Source organism: Arctopsyche grandis, unplaced genomic scaffold (assembly GCF_051622035.1).
Source record: "Arctopsyche grandis isolate Sample6627 unplaced genomic scaffold, ASM5162203v2 HiC_scaffold_394, whole genome shotgun sequence".
Classification (NCBI taxonomy): Eukaryota; Metazoa; Arthropoda; class Insecta; order Trichoptera; family Hydropsychidae; genus Arctopsyche; species Arctopsyche grandis.
The window spans coordinates 1-11,194 of NW_027518531.1; the positions used below are offsets into that span (position 1 = coordinate 1).

An 11,194-nucleotide genomic window follows, 5' to 3' on the forward strand; every position below is an offset into this window, starting at 1 on the left:
ATTATTATTGGGAGTACACAGTAGATTAGTAGCACCCTTTTGACTTGTTTTATTAAATAAATTCTAGAAAATGCTTTGATTGATATACTGTCAATATCAAAACAAACACTCTTTCTAATTAATGCAATATCTTTAGAGTTTTTATTACTCCCTATGTATTATAGGCTTTGCAAAACCTGTTTCTGCAGAAATAATAAGATCTATTTCTAGTTTTTTCAACGAATCTTTAAAATACGTGGTTTCACACAACTGAATCACTTTTGATTACTTTTTAAGAATACTCATCAGCAAAGAGTGTTGGCGTCATTAATTTGGCAAGATTACTACCGAAAATCATGCAAAGTCTTATAGGTGTGCAATCCAGTGGAAATTTCTGAGAGGACCCTGGTTAGTTTTTTTTTTTTGCCTATGTTTTATGTAATTCTGAGATTACAATAAAGATAGGCAAAAGGTACCAATAGAGTTTATGTAAAAAATTCTTGATTACAATAAAGATAAGGAAATGGTACCTATATCTTTTATGTAAAAATTCACATTACAATAAAGATAAGGAAATGGTACCTATATCTTTTATGTAAAAACCCACATTACAATAAAGATAAGGAAAAGGTACCAATAGAGTTTATGTAAAAATTCACATTACAATAAAGATAAGGAAAAGGTACCAATAGAGTTTATGTAAAAATTCACATTACAATAAAGATAAGGAAAAGGTACCAATAGAGTTTATGTAAAAATCTCTGTTAAAAAATAGGAAATTATTAATTAAATGAATTTAAAAAAAGAAAAAAAAATTTAAAAAAGTTTATAAGAAGTTTTTTTTTATTTAAATTGGCTATAGTATTCAAAACCAGATATTGTTTCTTTATTTAAGATATTGTCAAGAAAAAGACAGTGTAAATACGTTTCCCAGCTTTTAATTTCTGGTCTTTGATTATATTTCAAAAAGTGTTTCAGCTTGCTCGCTGTTGCTTTATTATCTGGGATTGCACTTAAACATTTATTTATATTAGTTAAAATATATTCACCTTCTAAATATATTTTATCTTTTTCGGATTTTAAATTGTATCGGGACTTTGTGCTAGAAATTCTCTCAATAATTTTGTTGCTTGCTTGTTTTTTTAAAAAATTTTCCCAAACTTTAAAAGATGGTCTTTCATGGATTTCAAAGCAATCCACTCTTGCCATTATTGGATTAAAACTTTTGTAACTGAACTTTCCAAATAACTTTTCTGAATATTTTTCAAAATTATTTTTAGAATTTTCATTGGCTTCGCATTCTACTGGCTGATTTTTAATCATTCTTCCATCACTTTTTGGAGTTGAAAGAATATAATTAGAAGAGTTGTTTATTACTTCAAGCACCGTAACAACATTTTCTTCTTCATTATATTCATTATTTTTTAATTCTTCATTTTCAACTGAGTCTTCTAAGCTTTCTAAAATTTCATCAAGCACAACTTTGCGTTCCAAAATTACAGGTACTATAGTATGGTTTTTAGAATATTCTTGAATTATTTCTACAAAAGGAATATAAGGCGGTGCCTTTTTAACAATAGCGTAGAATAAATCAAAAATAGATTCATTCTGAATTGCAGTGGCAACATTACTCTTCCACCATTCCTCTATATCAATTTGAGTTAGTTCTTCATATTTAGAGGAAAGATCAGAACTAAAGTGAATTTCATTTAAAAAAAAATATTCTTTTCTATCTTCCATCGAAAATGAATCTGGAGACCACGCTTTCACTTTGGTCAGAGTTTCAATTAAAAAAGTTTCATTCCGAACAATATTTGTTAAAGTCTGCAACTTATTTTTTATGAAATATTCATTTCTTACCGGGCTAAACCCGTAAGAGAAATCGAATAAAACATCTTTAATCCTAGATAAAGATTTTGAATAGCGGTAATTGGCGTGTAAATACCGAATTAGTTCATCTCCCTCTAAGTTTGCTTTTTTCTTTGGACCAATGTTGCCACAAAGTGCATTGAATTCTTTAACCAAGTTTTGCTTTTCAGCATATGGCCGTCTTATCCTTTCTTCTTGTTCTGTAAAATTTAACTTTATCAGAGTTTTATTAGCTCTGGCTGAATATTTGTAAAGGTTTATAATTCTATTTTCTTTCATGTATTCAATAAAAATGCTTAAATCTTTATTATTCTCAGTACCATTAAATTTCTTAGAAAAAAAATCAAACCAAATTTTAGATATTGAAGATTTTTTAGTTGTGATCCTTTGAGAAAAGTTTTTCTTCAGCATAGATATTGCAGACACTTCCTCGTTATTTTGAGTTTCTTGTTTTAAAATATCCAAACTAATATTTATATCTTCTGTTTTTTCAATCAAGTAAGCTTTTAAAATCTTGTTGATATAGTAAGAAGGCTCAAAATCAGTTTTTGAATAAAAAAATTCTATTATTTCTTTTATAAGATGTTTCCTATGGTTTGATAATTTAAAAGCATACTGCATCTGTGATTTTAACAATTTTATTTTTTCTTCTTCATCTAACATCATAAAAATTTCTTCACTTAGTTCTTTTAAATTTTTTATTAAGCCAACAGACTTCTTAAATTTTGGCAATAATTCTAGAATTTTTTCTTTTATTACTTTTGGAAAGGTAGAAGTCTTATGATGGCCAGCAATGTATAGAGTTTTGAGAATATATTCAACTATTAAAGACTTAATTAAAGTATCTGGTGTAGTCGTAATTGATCCGATAGCAGATGAGTTTATATTTGTCAAAAATTTATGAATATTGCTATTTAAAATTTCAAAGAACTTGTCTGAATTAAAATGTGAAAAATTTTTAGGAACAATAAAAGTTTTCAGGCTTCTAATTAATTTACGAGCATTTTTTAGTTTGGTCCTAATTTCGGTCCTGTACCAACAAGTTCCATTGGTCACACCTGAATTATAATTATCTTTTATGTCTGTAAATTTAGAAATTAAATTATTCATTGTATCTTTGTTGGTATAGATTCTATGCCCGTATATAGTTGATAGTAATAAATTGTTTGTTAAAGGAAAAATAAAACTTGGCGAATAATCGAAGTCAAATATGTATTTGAAAGTCGAATAGAAATTTACTCTTAAACATTTTCTAAATGCGCCAATGCCACTTTCAGGACTGCGAGAATTATAGGAGCAGTTTAGCATACTTGTTGATAGTAGCGGATTGTAATTGGGTTGTATACCAACATCTTCGAAGAAATGCTTATTAGCTAAAGTAACAGTACCATTACCAAACGAAGACGAAATGCAAAAATCTATTGTAATAAATTTATCCGCTTCTATGGAAAATGTAGAATTAATTTTTTCTTTTATTTTAGAAAAGTCTAATGAGTTGGTAATAGTATCTTTTTTATTGCCAAAATTTTCGAAAAAGACTACAAAGTTTTCATTTATGAACTTTTCATTGTACAAAAAATCAGTAACTAAAAAAAAATCGGATGAAGCAACATTGCACATGATCTTTTCAGTGGCTTCATTTTCTGATTTTTTATTATTGAAAGTCACTGTAGAAAAGTTCCAAGAAGGAGCTTTGATTCCAGACTCTTTTATTTTTTCTTTAAGAGTTTTATATACAACAGCTTTAAATTCTTCTTTTGTTCTTTCAGATTTGAGAAGTACAAAATAAATATCCAACTTTCCAAATCCAGTATTTAAACTTTCACCAATTCTCACGTAAGGCAATCCTCTAATATCAGATGGAGGTTGATCTTCGCAATTAACATAGTATTGAGTTTTTATTTTATTGGTTTTCATATAACAATCAGCTTTAGAGTTGCTTAAATCGATCATTATATTTTGGTTAAAAGTTGCTTTAAATTTTTTATAGGGCATGTGGCCATAGAGAGCATCAAGGTCGAGTGTAAGAGTTAGAATATCTCCTGGTTTACCTCTAGTAGCTGAATGTTCTGATCGAGGAATAGTAACTGAAATCAAGTCTGTGTTCTTCATGTGAATCTGTAATTTTCCTTTTTATTTTATTTATAACTTCCCTGTTTTAATGAACCAGTAAATCCGTAGATTTTAAAACAAATAATTAAAAGAAGATTGGTCTTTTTATTTGAAACAAACAAACAATAATTTACGAAAATAATAGTGTATCAGATGTCAAAGCAGTGGTTTATCACGTCATAGAAAAAAAACAAATGACACACAAAAAAAGTAAAGTTAACCAACATAGTAATTCATTTGACTAATTAATCAATTAACTAAGTTAGACTAGCTTAAAATCAATAAAAAGTTAACCAAGACTAATTAAAAAAAAAAGTTTTAAAAAATAAGTTAAATATAAATTTAATGACGATTGTAAAATCTATCTTGTTTTTTTTTCTTATTATTTATATCTAAAATTAACTTTTTTTAAGTTCATTAGCTTGAAAGAAAAATCTAATAGTACATATCCCACGAGAAAAAACCCAAGATTTTTTAAATATTTTATTTTTTGAACAAAAAGAAACTTTGATGGTAGATAGGCCTCAATTCCTACCCCCCTATATTTAGGATATTTCACTTCATCGAAGTTAAACAAGAAATACGTCTTTAGAAAAACGAAGTTAAATAAAATATTTAATATGAAATTAATGATTTAATGAATAAAGTTTTCAAAAACCTAGAAAAAAGTTGAAAAATACTGATAAATGGTGCCAAAGAATTTGTAAAAAAAGATAAGCGATTAAACGTGAATTCAGTAAAAATTCTTAATTTTTAAATATAAGAATAAGAATAAAATGTTAAAAACTTAATAGGAAATCATGAAAAATTTAAATAAAAAGAAAGAAAATATATAATAAGAAAAGATGGTGAATAATTGAAAGAAGTAAACATATATCATCATAAAAGTGACTTAAATAGTAGCCAAGAATATTAAAAAATTGGATGGTGAATTAGTAATAGAAGTTAACATAATTTATGAAAAAGGCCGAAATAAAGAAGTCATGTTTATTAAAAAATTAGATTTTGAATAAATGATTGTAGTTGCTAAGTGCTTTTATAGAAAAATGATTAAATAGAGAATAACAAGAAAAAACTAAAAAAAGGCTGCTAAGAGAGAGAAATTCTTTTAATATTTAGCATAAATATTTATTTTAGAATTGTAATGTAAAAAGGCTTTATATGCTATTAATTAGCTCATAGGAGATAGTATATAATTTGTTTTCTATTCGAGTGTGGTAATATTAGGTTTTTTCGTCGATAAATTTCCATTTTTTCTTTCCAGATGAGTTTAATTGAGAAATACAAACAAATAAATAGTGGAAAAGCAAAAATTAATTTATTTAATAAAAAAAGTCAAAAAGTAAGTAATTGACAAATATTTGCAATTGTAACTTTAAAGCATTGTGATATATTTTATTTTTCATTTTTTTTCAATCATTTTCTTCCTTCTAGTTTTGAAATGTGTGAAATACAAACAAATAAATAGAGGCGAAAAGTAAAAGAAAAAATTTATTAAAAAGACTAGAGAGCAACTAAGAATTGCCAATTAGCACATAGAAATTTTGTACGTAAGCATGTAAGTGTTAATCTATTTCTTTCTACTATTGTGGTGCCGAATATTAAAATTTCTTTATAGAAACTTCCTCCCTATTTTTCAAAAAAAAACCACGAATTCTAACAAAGAAAAGGAAAGAAAAGTTAAAATTTTTTATTTATTAAAATATAGCCTATGAATAATAACAAATCGTTTGAAATACTAATAAAAATCTAAATAAATGCATTTAAAAAACATTTTGACATTTTATTTGAAGTTAATTAATTTTTTTTATGTTTAATTGCTTCATTCATTATTATTTTTAAAATTAAAAAATCCAGTACGATTTCAAAAACGCCCCTAGTTAGTTTCTTTTTTTTTTGCTTATCTTTTATGTAAAAATTCTTTATTACAATAAAGATAAGGAAAACCGCCCAATTGATTTTATGTAAAATTTCAAATTACAATAAAGATAAGGAAAACCGCCCAATTGATTTTATGTAAAATTTCAAATTACAATAAAGATAAGGAAAACCGCCCAATTGATTTTATGTAAAATTTCAAATTACAATAAAGATAAGGAAAACCGCCCAATTGATTTTATGTAAAAAATGAAATTACAATAAAGATAAGGAAAACCGCCCAATTGATTTTATGTAAAAAATGAAATTACAATAAAGATAAGGAAAACCGCCCAATTGATTTTATGTAAAAAATGAAATTACAATAAAGATAAGGAAAACCGCCCAATTGATTTTATGTAAAATCGAAATTACAATAAAGATAAGGAAAACCGCCCAATTGATTTTATGTAAAATTTCAAATTACAATAAAGATAAGAAAAACCGCCCAATTGATTTTATCCAGTACGATTTCAAAAACGCCCCTAGTTAGTTTCTTTTTTTTTGCCCATCTTTTATGTAAAATCGAAATTACAATAAAGATAAGGAAAACCGCCCAATTGATTTTATGTAAAATTTCAAATTACAATAAAGATAAGAAAAACCGCCCAATTGATTTTATGTAAAATTTCAAATTACAATAAAGATAAGAAAAACCGCCCAATTGATTTTATGTAAAATTTCAAATTACAATAAAGATAAGAAAAACCGCCCAATTGATTTTATGTAAAATTTCAAATTACAATAAAGATAAGAAAAACCGCCCAATTGATTTTATGTAAAATTTCAAATTACAATAAAGATAAGAAAAACCGCCCAATTGATTTTATGTAAAATTTCAAATTACAATAAAGATAAGAAAAACCGCCCAATTGATTTTATGTAAAATTTCAAATTACAATAAAGATAAGAAAAACCGCCCAATTGATTTTATGTAAAATTTCAAATTACAATAAAGATAAGAAAAACCGCCCAATTGATTTTATGTAAAATTTCAAATTACAATAAAGATAAGAAAAACCGCCCAATTGATTTTATGTAAAATTTCAAATTACAATAAAGATAAGAAAAACCGCCCAATTGATTTTATGTAAAATTTCAAATTACAATAAAGATAAGAAAAACGGCCCTACTCATTTTATGTAAAATTTCAAATTACAATAAAGATAAGAAAAACCGCCCAATTGATTTTATGTAAAATTTCAAATTACAATAAAGATAAGAAAAACCGCCCAATTGATTTTATGTAAAATTTCAAATTACAATAAAGATAAGAAAAACCGCCCAATTGATTTTATGTAAAATTTCAAATTACAATAAAGATAAGAAAAACCGCCCAATTGATTTTATGTAAAATTTCAAATTACAATAAAGATAAGAAAAACGGCCCTACTCATTTTATGTAAAAAAATTCCGAAAACAATAATACATAATAAATGTATCTTTCAATTTCTTAGTATTTATATTAATTATGTTCTTTCTTACAAAAATTTAATAAAAAAAATTCAAAAGCATTTTATTAACAAATTTTATTAGTAGTTATTCATAAACTTTTTTGGTGTATATTATGAGGGATGGAGTAACATTCTGAACTCATAGACTTAGCTATTGAGCTGTTTATTAAAACGTCAGTTACGAGTTAGAATTGGTGAAGATAAGTTAGAACAAGGAGTTGATTGTGCTGCTCAATTTGACTCAACGCGCGGAAACTTACCAGGGCAAAAGAGAAAAGTAGAAAAGAGTTTCACGAAAGTGGTGCATGGTCGTTTGAAATTGATGGAATGACTTTGAGCTTAAATCCTTGAATAAGTTAGATCTTTAGAAATCTTTCATACGAAACATTAAGGAAGAGGCTAAACAGATCAGAGATGCCCTTGTGCCCAATACAATAGCATATAAATAAATAATTTGGTAAATGTTTTGATAAATTATGAGCTGCAAGACAGATATTAAAGAGGAATTCCTAGTAAGTATGTATCAACAATGGGTCTTGAACATGTCCCTCTAGCTTCTTGACACCGCCCGTCACTATCCCTGTTTCATGTACAACACTCCCCCGTCACTATCCCAGTAGCATGGACATACCGCCCGTCACTATCCCTGTAGCATGGACATACCGCCCGCCACTATCCCTGTAGCATGGACATACCGCCCGCCACTATCCCTGTAGCATGGACATACCGCCCGCCACTATCCCTCTTGCTTCTCCATACCGCCCGCCACTATCCCTGTAGCATGGACATACCGCCCGCCACTATCCCTCTTGCTTCTCCATACCGCCCGCCACTATCCCTGTAGCATGGACATACCGCCCGCCACTATCCCTGTAGCATGGACATACCGCCCGCCACTATCCCTGTAGCATGGACATACCCGACGTCACTATCCCTGTAGCGTGCACATACCCGACGTCACTATCCCTGTAGTTAAGTAAAAGGCCTCAAATTACTTTCTTTTTTTCTATCTTTTATGTAAAATCAAAGTTTCAATAAAGATAAGGTTGACCGCCTGTTTGATTCTATGCAAAAAAAGATGAGACAAACTTAAAACTAAAAGACAAATTAAAAAAAATGAAAAAAGATATAAAAAGTTTTTTTTATTTAAAGAAGTATTCTGACTCCATTATTTTTACTGACTTTAATACATTTTCTTGAGCAAGACAATGTAAAAAATTTTCGAAGCTCTTAATATCTGGTCGGCGTTCAGAAGTTAAATGGTGAATTAACATAGATGCTGTTGCTTTCTTACCAGGTATGCAACTTAAACATCTTTCAACATTTTTAAAAATATTGTTGGATTCTAAATACTTACCACTTTGTTTTGACTTCAAGTTAAACCGAAACATGTTTTTTTCAATTTGCCCAATTATTTTTCGCTTCTCCATTTTTTTAACGAAAATCTTCCATTCTTTTATTGGAAGTTGGTTTTCGACTTCGTAGCAATTTGTTCTAGCTTTAGTGACATTAAAGCTTTTGTAAGACAATTTTTCGAAAAGTCTATCACTGTTAGAAACAAATAATGTTTCACTGATTTCGTTATTAGTTGCCTCGGAATCACAAATCAAACTTGGAACTGTTTGTTGAGTTGATAAAATATTTGTTGTTCGAAGTTCTAAACATGAATAAGTATTTGTTTCATTGCTTACTTGGAGCAGAGACAAATTTTCATTAAGTTCGGCTTCTTGATGATTATTATCATCATTCATAAAATCATCATCATTATAAATTAAGTTATCAACCTCGACACATTCTTCTTCCATAACTCCAGTCTCACTATACTCTTTAACAATAGTAATAAAAGGAATATAGGGAGGAGCCTTCTTGACTATGCCATAAAACAAGTCATAGTAACTGGCATTTAGAATGTCAGTTCTAACCGAACTTTTTTCCCACTCCTCTTTGTCGATAGCCACTAACTCTTCATATTTGAGAGCTAGCTCGGCTGTAAAATTAACAGAATTTAGAGAGAAGTAGCTCATTCTCTCTGACAAATTAAATATATCTGGTGTCCAATTTTTCACCAGATCCATAGTTTCAATAAATATATTTTTGTTGGCTAGTAACCCAGCCAAAGTATTGAGCTTATTTTTAATAAAAAACTCATTTCTCACGGGACAAAACCCGTAAGTAAAATCGAATAATATATCTTTGATTCGACTCAAAGATTTTGTATATTTATAATTAGCATGTAAATATCTAATTAATTCTTGACCAACTAAAACTGTTTTTGGTCTTGGCTCATTATTTATTCTCTTTAGAAATTCTGCAAGAAGGGCCTTTTTTTCTTCATATGGCCTCCTTCCTTTTTCAAAAGAGTAGTTGTAACTAACTTTTATTGGAGTCAGTCTAACTCCCTTTGCTTTCGAGAAAAGACATGTTATATTTTTATTCTCCATATATTCAATAACTTCTTTCAGAGCACCATTTCTATCATTTAAAAAAAATGTCTGTGAAAACAAGTCAAACCAGATTTTAGCTAAAGATGATTTGTCAGTTACGGTTTTGTGCTCAACTATTTTTAGGATCATAGTCAAGACAGACACTTCTTTGGTTGTGTCTACTGTTCCTTTCAAAACATCTGTTTTTACCTTTTTGTTTAGAGTTTTTTCAACTAGGTAAGCTTGTAGTATTTTTTTAATGAAATATTTTTGATTCTTTTTTTTATAATTATATGTTTTTTTGAGAAGTTTAATAAGCAAAAATTTTCTATAATCAGCAAGTCTAGAATTGTATTTAACTTGGCTCACTAAAAGTTTTATTTTGGTTTTCTTATTCAACATTTTATAAATTTCACAAGTAATTTCACTCAAATTCTGAATTAGACCGACAGAATTATCAAAATTTGGCACAAGTTCAAGAATTTTATCTTTAATTTCTTTGGAAAAGTTAGAGACCGTTGCTAGGCCACTAATGTATAAAGATTTAAAAATAGACTCAGCTATTAAAGAGTTAATAAGACTATCAGGTGTAGTCACTTCGGAACCTGAAACAGTTTTAGTTATGACGGTTAAAAAAGTATGAATGTTTTTTAGCAAAATTTTGAAAAAACCATCTGAGTGATAGTAGCTGAAGTTTTTTTGTACAATATATCTTTTAAGTTTTTCAATAATTCTAGAAGAATTTAGGAGTTTAGTTCTGATCTCTGTCCTATCCAGTGGTCAAATAAAATTCCAATAGTTAGTTTATTAGTTAGTCGATTTTTTGAATTTTTTTTATTATTGAAAAAATTAGTAAAATAGATTAGAGCAATAATTAAACGAGGTTAAAATTGATAATTGCTGGTTAAATAAATCTAATTGTCTTTCAGTTTAGTTTTTTCTTTAAAACTTATAATATTATTTACAGTTTTTAGCCTGTATAATTAAGAAATAAATTTTTATTAAAAAGGAACACATAACTTTATTGTATTTTTTAAAATTTTAGCCTGCCTAATTAAGAAATAAATTTTGATTTATTTTTATTAAGAAGGAACACATAACTTTATCCAGTGGAAATTTCTGAGAGGACCCTAGCTAGTTTTTTTTTTTTGCCTATGTTTTATGTAATTCTGAGATTACAATAAAGATAGGCAAAAGGTACCAATCCAGTGGAAATTTCTGAGAGGACCCTAGCTAGTTTTTTTTTTTTGCCTATGTTTTATGTAATTCTGAGATTACAATAAAGATAGGCAAAAGGTACCAATAGAGTTTATGTAAAAAATTCTTGATTACAATAAAGATAAGGAAATGGTACCTATATCTTTTATGTAAAAATTCACATTACAATAAAGATAAGGAAATGGTACCTATATCTTTTATGTAAAAATTCACATTACAATA

At 27.8% G+C, this 11,194-nt stretch overlaps 1 non-coding gene across 1 annotated transcript; it reads left to right on the forward strand.

The window, feature by feature from the left end:
- The first annotated feature begins 7,534 nt into the window (after nt 1–7,534).
- Nucleotides 7,535–7,887, forward strand: LOC143922114 (small subunit ribosomal RNA). Its single transcript, XR_013261552.1, has one exon. It is a non-coding gene; the product is annotated as a small subunit ribosomal RNA (ribosomal RNA).
- Nucleotides 7,888–11,194: the final 3,307 nt, after the last annotated feature.